Here is a 12,758-nt window from a genome sequence, read left to right as displayed (position 1 = left end):
TTATTTCTCCCCAGTTTCCGTTTCTGTTGCTGACGCAAGCTGAAAAGATTTGTATCCTTAAAGGGTCTCCAGGTGATTTTATCTATAACATAAATATGGCCTACTCTTGTGTCTTTGGCATGTCCAAATTATATTTCATATAACTACTTTGTTAATTTTCAAATTTTTTGTATACATAATATATTCATATGGTTCAAAATATTTTATGTATAAAGGCCCTCCCTATTCCTATCCCCAGCCAACCAGTTCCCCTCAGTACAGGCTACTCATTTATGTTATTAGTTTCTTGGAAAAATAGAATTATTCTCATTCTCTTTGCCAGATACCATTCTAGGTGAGGGTCTGGGGAGGAGCCCATCCCTTCCCATGTAGAGAAAAATTTGGCCACGCCCAAAGAGAGGTCTGGCCTTTGCCCTCAGCTTTTGGGAGGTAATCTATATCACATCTAATAGTAGTGTATTTGGGGGGCGGGGGGTGGTGGGGTTGGCCATTCTCTGTAGCCACGTCAGAAAAACCAACCATGTGATCTACAGGGAGGGCTTCAGTTCACTCAGTATCAGTCAGCCTAGCCAGTGAGTTCAAGCATGTGGGTAGAATCACTCATGCCTATGTAATGAAGCGCCAATAAAAATTCTGGACAAGGAAGGTTGGGTGATATTCCTGAGCTAGCAATAGTCTGTGTGTATTGTCACACATCAACATCAGGAGGGTAACTCATCCTGAGGACAAGGAAAGTCTTATATTTAGAACCCTGCCAGAATCTACACTATATGTCTCTCCTTTTGGCTGATTTTAATTTGTATCCTCTTTCTGTAATAAGTCATAGCCAGTGAGCATAATAGCTTTTGGTGAGTTCTGTGAATTCTTCTAGTGAATTATCAAACCCAAAGGTGTTTTTGGGAACCCTCCCCAAACTTGCAAATAGTGTCAGAAGTGAGGACAGTCAAGGGGACTTTGTTGTTTGACTAACTCCAAGTAGAGAGCTAAATACCTCTTCCAATTTGACAACGCTTCCCATGCAATATATATATATTGTAATATATCAAATAAATTAAACTCTTTCTAGCACCTCTCTTTTTACCTCTTTTTCTAGGGCCTTCTGGGAAATCTCAAAGCCAGTTTTAGCTGCAAATGATGTACATTAGGACTTGATTTGAGGAAGAAAAATGTCAAAAGTTGTCAGATATTTTGAACACCTAATTAAACAGGATCACATATTACTGGAAAACGATACTTGGCTGCCTAGTTAATCAAAGTGACAATAAGATTTTAAAAGTAGACATAGAGGACTTCAAGTTTCTACCCCAATTGTAAAAAGTTTGGAAGTCATCACTCCCTACCTCACAACAACAGGAAAGCTAAGAAAAACTAAAAACTAACAACTCTTCTTAGATATATCAGAGAATTGAGTCACAGGGAAACATGCTGACAAAAAAACAGGAGAGAGAGGCAGATCTCTTGAATCACAGTTACCAGCGGGTAGAAGCCCAGGAGCAAAAGCTCACAGCTGGAGCCAGTACTAGTTGGAGTATCCAGTACATAAACTCTAATTGATATGCTAAGAGGAGAGAAAAAAGAATCTATAAAATGCTCAATTAAACCCAGAGAAGGCAGAAACAGAGTGGAAGACAAAGAATAAAACAAAGAATAGGAAAATGAATAGAAAGTAGTTACAAATATGGTAGATATTAATCCAACAATAGCAATAGTCACATTAAATATAAATGTTCTAAATACACTAATAAAGAACAAAGACTATCAGAGTGAATAAAAAGACAAGATACAACTACACTGTTATCAGTTGAATTGTGTTTCCTCTGCTCCAAATTCATATGTTGGAGCCCTAACCTCCAGTATTTCAGGATGTGGCCTTATTTGGAAATAAGATAATTGCAGATGTAATGTGGATAAATGCAGATTAATTAAGTTAGGATGAACTTATACTGGAGAGGAGGGGAATCCTAATCCAGTAAAACCAATATGACATCTCCTTATAATAAGGGGAAATTTGGAAGCAGACATGAACACAGGGAGAATGCCTTGTGAAGAGGAAGGCAGAGATTGGAGTAGTGCATTTACAAGCCAAGGAACACCACAGATTGCCAGCAAACCACCAGAAACTAGGGGAGCTCACAATTTATATTTATAACTAATCTAAATACTCTTTCAAATAACACTACACAACTTCATGGGTAGTGCAAATACCTCATAACAGAATTTTCCCAATTCCTTCCTCCCATCAATTATAACATTGTTGTTATTCATTTCAATTATCTATAAGTTATAATCAGTGAATACATTGTTGCTATTATTTTTAGCAAACTGTTATCTGTTAGATTGATTTTAAAAATAAAAATAAAATATTTGATTTTACCTTTATATATTCCTTCTGTGTTTTGGGTTGAACTGAGTTTCTCCAAAATATTTTGAACTAATAAAAATTAAAATACAACTTATCAAAAGTTGTGGGATGTAGAGAAAGTAGTGTTTAAAGGGAAATGGACAATGAATGCATATATGAGGAAAAAAAGAGAGAAATATCTAAAATCAATAAGCTTCCACCAGAGGAAACAAGAAGAACAAAATTAAATCCAAGGGAAGAAGAAGAAAAGAAATGACTGTAAAATTGAACTTTAGAACTGAAATCGATCAAATTGAAAACAGGAAATTAATGAAAAAAATCAACAAAACCAAAAGCTTGTTCTGTGAAAAGATCAATAAAATTGATAAACCTTTAGCCAGGTTAACAAAGAAAAAAAAGAACACAAAATTACTAATATTAGAAGTGAAAGAGGGGCCACGAGTACTAGATAATAAAGGAATATTACATATTATTATTTATGCCCACAAATTTGATTACTTAGATTGAATGAGCTAATTCTTCAAAAGATACAGTTAAAATCCCAGCAAGTTACTTTATGTGTATTGATAAACTGATTCTAAAGTATATATGGAAAGACAAAAGATCCAGAATAGCCAACAGGATGCTGAAGAACAAGGTTGGAGGTCTGACGTTATCCAACTTCAAGATTAGTTATAAAACTACAGTGATCAAGACAGTATGGTACTGGTGAAAGAATAAACAAATAGATCAATGGAACAGAATAGAGAGTCCAGATATAGATCTAAACCAATATAGTCAACTGATCTTCGACAAAGGAGCAAAGACAACTTAATAGAGAAAAGACAGTGTTTTCAACAGATGAATCAGGAACAGCTAAACATCCACATGCCAAAACAAAACAAAACAAAACAAAAAACAGTCTAGGCACAGATCCTATGTCACAAAAATTAGTTCAAGTAGATGATAGACCAGACCTAAATGTAAAATGTAAAACTCCTCTAGATAACATAGGAGAAAATCTAGCAGACCTAGGGTTTGGTGATAACTTTTTGCCATGCTGTATGGCTTACGGGATCTCAGTTCCCTAACCAGGGATTGAACCTGGGCCAGGGCAGTGAAAATGCTGAATCTTAACCACTAGACAACCAGGGAACTCCCATGACAATGACTTTTTTAGATGCTACACCAAGAGTATGATCAGTGAAAGAAAAAAAGTGATAAATTGGACTCCATTAAAATTAAAATCTGCTCTGTGAAAGCCCATGCAAAGAGAATGAAAAGATAAACCACAGACTGGAGAAGATATTTGCAAAACACATGTCTGATAAAGGACCAATATCCACAATACGCAAAGAACTCTTAAAACTTAGCAATAGGTAAACAACCCAATTTTTAAATGGACAAAAGATCTGAATGGACATTTCATCAAAGAGGAACTACAGGTGGCAAGTAAACATATGAAAAGATGTTGAACATATATATTTAAGGATTTGTAGATTAATACAACGAGATATCACTACATACCTTTTAGTAGGCTAAAACCCAAATGACTGACATCAAATGCTCTTGAGGCTGTGGAGACAGAGACTCACTCATTGTCAGTGGGGATGCAAAATGGCACAACCACTTTGGAAGACGTTTGACAGTTTCTTACAAAACTAAACATCGTCTTTCCAGATGATCCAACAATTGCACACATTTGTGTTTACCCAAATGCATTGAAAACCTATGTCCACACAAATATCTGCACACAGACATTTATAGCAGCTTTATTCATAATTGTCAAAATGTGGAAGCAACCAAGATGTCCTTTGTTAAGTGAAAGAATAAACGGTGGTACACCCATACAATGAAATATTATTCAGCACGATAAAGAAATGAGCTATCAAACCATGCAAAAGACATGGAGGAACATTACATGTGTATAGCTAAGTGAAAGAAGTCAGTCTGAAAAAGCTACATACTGTATGATTCCAACTATTGAACATTCTGGAAAAGGCTATAGAGACAGTGAAAAAGGTTGATGGTTGCCAGGGGTTGGTGGCTTGTGTGAGGGATGAATAAATGGAGCACAGGAGATTTTTAGGGCAGTGAAACTATTCTGCATGACATTATAATGATGGATACGTGACATTATGCATTAGTCAAAATCCATAGAACTGTACAACACAAAGAGCAAACCCTACTGTAAACTATAGACTTTAGCTAGTAATAATGTACCAGTATTGGTTCATCCATTGTAACAAATGTATCACACTAATGCAAGATGTTAATAATCGGGGAAACTCCGAAGTGGGGAAAAGATGGTATATAGGAAGTCTCTGTATTTTCTGCTCAGTTTTTATGTAAACCTAAAAATTCTCTAAAGAATAGAGTCTAGTTAAAAAAGTAAACATAGGAGGTAATGTAATTATAAATAACCTTAACTGTTTCGAAAGTGGAAAGACTTTGTTATCTTAAATAATCAAGACATAATAAAAAGAGTGTCCTAGTAGTTAAATTCTGCCATTTTAGGAGGTAATGAACTGAATCGTTATCATAATGCAAAAGCATGTAATGGTGAGGGTTGAGGGGTGGATTTTATATTTTAACCCCAAATGCCAAAGGTAAGCAAAAACTGGCAACCAAACCAAACCAAAACAGTGCTCAGACAAGGAACCAAAATCAAATCCTTACCATGCTACAACTGACACATGTCTGGAGCACAGGGTCCAGGAGCTGGACTCACTGAGGGATCTCCAAATTGCCAGTCAGGAAAGGGCCACAGCAGGCGTGCGAAGACCCGGTGCCTGGGTGGAAAAGATGGGTGTCTGAGGTGGGCTATGACTCATGGCAACAAACTGTCAAAGACAAAACCCAGATAAATGAGATTTATTTTATTCGGGCTATTGCATTCAGGAGAGAATTCCAGATTCAAAGATCAGTGTCTCTGCAAAGTGGTTTGCTTTAGATTTTTATAGGGAATAGTAGACAAGTTACAGGTGAAGTTATTTACATTGGGAATTGCTCAGAAATCTCAATCAGATGAATAGAAAATATTTATCTCTGGGTCTAGTTACTTTTAAGGGGATTGTACAGAAAAGGGTTAACATAGAAGCCTGAGATTGCTATTCTTAGAAAGATCAGCTTGCAAGATGGGCCCTTAGCTGGTATCTGGAAACTAAGATTTTGAAATAGTTCCCACCATTTCTTAAATGACACAAGTGGCTCACTCTGCCTAAACTGTGCAAACAATATGGTTTATCCTGAACACTTTCCTTCTGGGAGTTCTGGTACATGCTAGGCAGCTACCAATAAATATCTGCACACTGAGTCTCTAATGAATGAATTTCCCTTGTGGACATTTCCCATGTGTTGTCTTTGCACTTATATACAATATATTATATATATATATTATATATATATATAAAAAATGACTTCTATTTATAGATTAGAATGTTATTGTTAATGGTGCAGTAGGTACTGCCTTTGGGATTTCTCATTATTCATGGTGTTCAGTTAATTAGGCTTTAATTACAACAACTAAACATTTCTAAATATTGTATTTCCATTTTCAAATAGTTATGATAGCACTTTTCTATGTAAAACGGTGTAAGAAATAATTTTATTAGGATCAGTGGGTTCTAATAATGTCCACATCAAGTATCCGAGCTCTTTCTTCTTGATAAAGACAAAGACTGTGTCTTTGCTGTGGCTAACGTGGGTAGTATGCTGGGTAATGCTTTAGTTCTTTTAAGATGAGGTCCTAAATTCAAGCCCCTTAATATGAAATTTGAGCTTAACTTCTGCCTCTGAGAAAAATTATGTAGGACACGAAATCCTAAAACTCCCACTACAACAAGAAAGAAGGTGAGATGAATCACATTTACAAACATCACATTTGTAAAACATGGGAGTGTTATGGAAGCAATGAAGACTGTATGAATTTGAGTTTCAGAGAATGGTAAACCCTTCTGTGGTGAGCTTATAGTAACTGGATTTTTTTCTTTTGTTTTGTAACATACTGAGATTAGCTTGTAAAAGGACTGTTCTGGAGGAAAGAGAAACCTGAAAGGATTTCATTGGTTAAGGGAGCTGACATGATAATTTAGAAACTACAGGAGCCCCAAATATGATTAGTTTCCCTAATGAGACACTTGATAGATTGGGGGACTATACAAGCATACTTGGGGAGTTTGGCCAAAAGCTTCTAAGGACAGAGTAAAATCTTCCATAATCATACTGTTTAAAACAGAAAGTCCAGCTAGAGACAGGCCTCTATCTTGTACACACAGCTGCTCTCCCTTTCAAGATATTTGCTAGATTTGAAGCTGTAGGAGATAGGAGACTAAAAACTCAAAATATCTGAGGGCCAGCACGTCATCTCCTACAGTCTTCCACAGCTAAAGAGACAAACATCTGTCAAGGTAAAACAAACAAACAAAAAATGTTCAGGATATTCAAGGAACAAGAACAAACTAGACATAGTAAAGATGTGAAAATTTAAACTGCATGATTAGCCAACCTCACCAAATTGACATGTCTAAAACAATATATAGAACAGTGTTAGAATGCATATTACTTTCAAATGTACCTGGAACATATATCAAAATAGACCACATAATGAACCATGAACAAAATCTCCAAAGACTTAAGTTATGTAGTATATACTCTCACATCACAGTGGAATTAAATTATAAATCAATGAATGTATCTAGAAAATCTCCCGCTGTTTGGAAATTAAGCAAAGAACACATTTCTAAATAACACTGGGGCCAAATAAGAAATCAAATGGAAAATATAAAATAGGTAGAATTGAATGATAATGAAAATATGACATATTAAAAGTGCTGAGGTGTAATTAGAGCAGTGTTGAGAGGCAAATTCATGTCTTTAAATGTATATGTTAAAAAGAAAAGGTTGAAAATCAAATATTTAAGCTTTCATCAAAAGAAGCTAGATAAACAAGAGCAAATTAATTCTAAGAAAGTAAAATGAAGAAGATGCTAAAAATAAGAGGAGATATCCATTGAAATGAAAGCTAACACACAATAGAAAAAAATCAACAAAGCAAAAATATTAACATCTTTTTGTCAATGAAGTTAATGATTTAGATGAAACGATTTGTCACAGAGTGAAAAATGCAATTTGCCATAGCTGACATAAGAAGAAATAGAAAATCTGATCTGTCCTATATCAATCAGAGAAATAGAATCTCTAATATGAAATTTTCCTACAAATTAAACTTTAGGTCAATATAGCTCACTGGTGAATTCTTCCAAATATTTAAGAAAGAAATAATACAAACTGTACACAAATTCTTCCAGATAATATAAAAGGAAAGCTTCCCAGCTTACTTGATGAAGTTAGCATGATCCTGATATCAAAACTTGACTAGGACATTATAAAACTAGAAAATTTCAGGTCAATATATCTCAGGGAAATAGATGAAAAATTCTAAATTTTGGTAAATTGAATCCAGCAACATATTAAAAGAATAATCTATTATGACCACATGGAACTCATTCTGTAAATTTAAGAATATTTGGTTTAGCCTGTAAAAAGCAATATACATTACCACACTGAATTTTAAAGGAAAAAAATTATATGTATATCTCAATAGATGCAGAAAAATTATTTAATAAGGTTCAATCCCCATTCATAATTACAATTTATACAAACTAGGAATAAAGGTATCTTCTTTAATCTAAAAGAGTATTCAGGGAAAAAAAACCTACAACTAACCTTATGCAATGGTGAAATATTGAAAGCTTTCTTTGAGATTAGGAAAAAGACAGGAGTGTTCACCATAGTAACCTCTATTCAGTATTGTACTGGATGTTCTAAACAACAGGTAAGGGGAAAAAAAAGTATAAAGACTAGAAAGAAGTAAAATCAGCACTGATCACACTGACATGATAGCATACATACAAATCCAAATGATCTACTAACAATTATCATTAATAAGTAGATCTAGCAAATTTACTGTATATAAGGTGGATATACAAAAATAAATGGCATGTCTCTATACTAACAATAAGCAATTAGAAAATGAAATTTAAGAAGAAATGCCATGTAAAATAGCATTGTTAAACATCAAATGCAGAGCAGTTAATCTTTTAAAACAACACTTCAACACTGAAAACTTTCAAACATTGTTGAGAGAAATTAAAGACTTGAATGGAGGAATCTACCATGGTCCTGGCCAGAAAAATCCAATCTTGCTAAAATATTAATTCTCCCCAAACTTACTTATAGATTTTATGCATCGCCAAAAAAACAAAAAACAAAAACAAACAAAAAACTGCTAGCAGGATTTTGGGGGAGAGTGGGAGGTGGAAATTGACAGTTGATTCTAACATTTATATTGAAATAATAATTTTTTAAAAATCCAGAATAGCTATGGCAATCCAAAGTGAGAAAAACAAAACTGAGTCCCTATATTATCAGATATTATTACTTATTTTTAAGTTAAAAAAATTAAGACAGTGTAATATTGGTGTAAAGACAGACATATACCAATGGGACAGAATAGAGAGCCTAGGAAAGAAAAAACACATACGCAGTTCCCTGTTTGATGACAAGGAGACATTGCAATTCAGTGCGGAAAAGATTGACTTTTCAATAAATAATGCTGGGTCAATTGAAATCATATAGTAAAGAAAATGATTTCAATCCTTATCTCACACCATATATAAATTGAAAATGGAATATAAATTAAATGTTAAAAGTAAAATACTTAAACTTCTAGAAGAAAACATAGAATAGCTTCATGACTTTAGTGTAGGCAAATATTTCTGAACTAGGATGCAAAAAAGCACTAACTGTAAAGATTGGACTTCATTAAAAGTCCAATTGGACTTCATTAAAACTGAAAAGTTCAAAATACAAAATTAGGAGAACTAAAGGTGTGCCACAAATTAGAAGATATTTGCAACACGTATACCTGACAAAGGACTTGCATTCACAATACGTAATGAACTACAAATCAATTTTGTAAAAACTGGCAATCAACCCAATTTTTTAAATGGGGAAAAGCATATGGGAAGATGCAAAATATCATAGTCATCAAAACTGCAAGTCAAGATCACAAAGACCTATCACTACATCCTGGCCTGAGTAGCTAAAATTAAAATAACAATACCCAGTAGTGGCTAGGCTGTGAAGCAACCAGAAGCCTCATACATTGTTTTCAGTAGTGAGAACTGGTACGTGCATTTTGGAAAACAGTTTAGCAGCACCTAATAAAGTTAAACATACATATATCCTATAGACCAGCAATTCCACCTATGTATCTATCTAATAAATCAGTGATTATGTTCACCTAAAACCATGCACAGGAAGGTTCCGTGCTTTTTATAATAACCCTAAATTGAAAACCAAATGTCCATTGACTTCAGAATGGGTAAGTAAATTGTAGTATATCCATAAAATGGAAGTCGATACATAGGAACAAACTGCTTTTAACTACTTTAGAAAACATACCTGAATCTCAAAGATAATATTGAGTGAAAGAAGCCAGACAAAAGAATGCGGAGTCTACCTGATTCATCGTAGAAGTTTAAAAAAAAATGACAGTAGATATAGTGAAAGAGTTCAGAACAGTGGCTTACTTTGCAGGGGTATCAAATCAGAGGGAGAGCAGGAGGGAGCATGCATGGTGACAAAGGGGTGTAAACTTGTAAAAATCAACACGCTGTACACTTAAGATTTGGGTACTTTACTGTATATAACATACCTTAATAGAATAGAAAGGAATAAAAAACTACTGAAAGAGTAAAAGATATTTAAGCGTCAAGCTAGAAATGATCCCAAATGATGTTGTCTTATGTATCTAGGAAGCTTACCATTCCAACAGGAAGCTCTGAATCACCACACCCCTATAGCTATCCAATTCGTATCCTTAAGAACAATACATAAATTTTCTTTTATCACTGTTTTTTTGTTCTTCCTATCATACTCAGGAAACTTTGAGTATGTTTCCCCATTGCCTGAGTTTTTGTTGGTACAATTATTTTTGAAATGGGAAATACGTTACATTTTCAGAAAACAAGGCAAAAATTTTTCTTTTTTCTTTCTGAAATGGAAGAGGTTGTTAAGAAAAGACTATTTAAAGGGAGTAGCTGAGAAAAAGTTAGCCCAGGAGTAGCCGAAATAGCTCAGTTGGGAGAGCGTTAGACTGAAGATCTAAAGGTCCCTGGTTCAATCCCGGGTTTCGGCACTTATTGGACACCCTTTTGTAATTGTGAACTAGGAGATACTGACCCAATACCAAGTGTCCGTCACCTTCAAATATATTGTCCCTAGTGCCATTTATGCAGTGAGGGGTTACATACATTTACCCTTAATTTCCATGGCAAAAAGCAATTCTATGCCCATATGCATAAATTCTTCCACAGCTTCAAGTAATTCCTTGCAGTAAAGAAAACAAAAATACCCCACAAAACTTAGTGCTTTATTTAGTTTGCACCTAGATGTTATTAAAGGCATCTGTAAGAAGCAGGGCATAAGCACTTTCAATTCTCCACTTATTTACAGTAATTCTTTCGGTGTTCAAATTACTAAACCAAGCTCATTCCTTCGCAAAGGCTTTCTATGTGAACATCAGGGATCTATACACAAACTGTGGGATATACAAGGATCTTCAAAAGCCAGAATGTGGTTGATTTTGACAAGTACAGAGGACGTGTGACTGCAGAAGAGGTGTCAGATAGATGTCTTTTCTGTGATTTTTGAGCACCTTGAAGTCTTAGCTCTTGCAACCCAAGACAAGAGCTCTTAAAGACTAGAGGAATAAAACTTAGAAGACTCTGGCGGAACTTGAGCCAGTAACGGTTGAATATTTACCACTAGAAACCCACACTTCTCTCTTGCGCCAGCGTCGGCCTAAAAATCAACAAAATCATCACTTGCTGATTCATTTAGCTTTAAATTAATATATTCGTTGAAAATTTAACTAGGGGTCAGTCAGCATGAAAGTTCGAAAAGTAGAAAAGAAATGATACAACCTCATGAAATGTAAAGGGACATTTCCCGAGGCTGCAGGAGATTCCTTCAACTTCACATGTTAAAAACTATAGCTTCATCAAGGACCAAAGAGCACATCTCACTTGTTCTGTCCTCTCCAACCTAGTGCTTGGATCCTCTGCTTCTCAAAATGGAAGTTGAGTGATACAGAGAATGAACAGTTGGGTGAAAATTTTAATACCGACTTGAAAAAATTAGGTCACTAAGTTGAAAGTCATTAAAGAGACGTTTGCTATTAGTGATCCAGTAGGGACATGCTTCTAAAAACCGGAGGCTCCCTTCATTCACGATTGAAAATCTCATAACAGTGCTTTCTCCACAAATAAACTAGACAGCCTCTGCATGAAAATTTCTCCGTGGGTTTTCTAGTCCAAATAAGAAGAATTGAAATCGTGTAGTTTCCTCATGAAAGTCTATGAATGTGGTTTGAGGGAGCGGGGGAAAAGAAGTTCCTTTTATTTTTCAAACACAAAAAATGTAAACGAATTTACTTTCTTAAAAGAGAGTAACTTTCAGAGTAGATTAGTTCAGTTGGTTAGACCGTGGTGCTAATAACACCAAGAGGGCGGGTTTGATTCCCGTAGCGGCCAGTCGAGGTGTGGTTTTGACCTTCTGGTGCCTGCCGAGTAGGCACTTAGAATCCAAAGTACGTGTTAACTCCGAAACGCTGCTGCTCAGAACAGGAAGTTCAGATATTGTCTTCTTTGTGAAACAAGAAAGTTATGTATTTTCGTTTCGCCTTGGTTGTTGTAGTTTTTCAAAGTAAAAATAACTTTAAAAGTTCAAGTTTATTGAAGAAAATTGAAGGAGTAGTGTGGGAACGAGACGGGTGTGTTTTAGGGAAGGATTAAGGTTAAAAAGAGTTACGAAATGTGCCTGCTTAGTTTTTGTGAACCTTCAGGAGACAGTATTATTTTGGCGCTTTAAAGGAGTTTCAATCGAGAAAAGAAAGCAAGCTCAGGGTGGCCAGCGACTGAGTTGTTTAGAGCGTGGTCCTAGTAGCAGCAAGACGCGGGGTGTGTTCCCATAACGTCTGTGCTTCGTTCTCTTTCCTTATCCCAGGCAGTTTCCAAGGTAAATGCCCGCTCCACGTGAGGTTGCACTTGGCTTTCATGGAAGATCTTCTCTCCCTTTAGCAGTAAAGAGCTGGGAACGGGATAAGAAGCTGTAAGACGCCAGTTCTCCTTTCAATCCGTTCACAGCCCAACAGACTTGGGCCCCCGGAGGCAGCGCGCTTGGTGGTTCCTTTCGTTTCAGCCTCAGGGGCTCCTCATAGCGCACGTCGGCAACTTCGATAAATTTACCTGCGGTGCAGAGCGATGATACAAGCTACACCTTCGGAAATCGAGCCACATATTAAGATGCTCTTTTGGTTTAGTTTGAGAAATGTTTCCCACCCCCCACCCAC

The 12,758-nt window shown here is 35.7% G+C and overlaps 1 non-coding gene across 1 annotated transcript; it reads left to right on the top strand.

Moving 5' to 3' along the window:
- Window positions 1-10,471: 10,471 nt before the first annotated feature.
- Window positions 10,472-10,544, top strand: TRNAF-GAA (transfer RNA phenylalanine (anticodon GAA)). Its single transcript has one exon. It is a non-coding gene; the product is annotated as a tRNA-Phe (tRNA).
- The last annotated feature ends 2,214 nt before the right edge of the window (window positions 10,545-12,758 follow it).

This window comes from Neophocaena asiaeorientalis, unplaced genomic scaffold, assembly GCF_003031525.2.
Source record: "Neophocaena asiaeorientalis asiaeorientalis breed wild unplaced genomic scaffold, Neophocaena_asiaeorientalis_V1.1 scaffold239, whole genome shotgun sequence".
NCBI lineage: Eukaryota > Metazoa > Chordata > Mammalia > Artiodactyla > Phocoenidae > Neophocaena > Neophocaena asiaeorientalis.
This window is presented reverse-complemented; position numbering and strand designations above follow the sequence as displayed.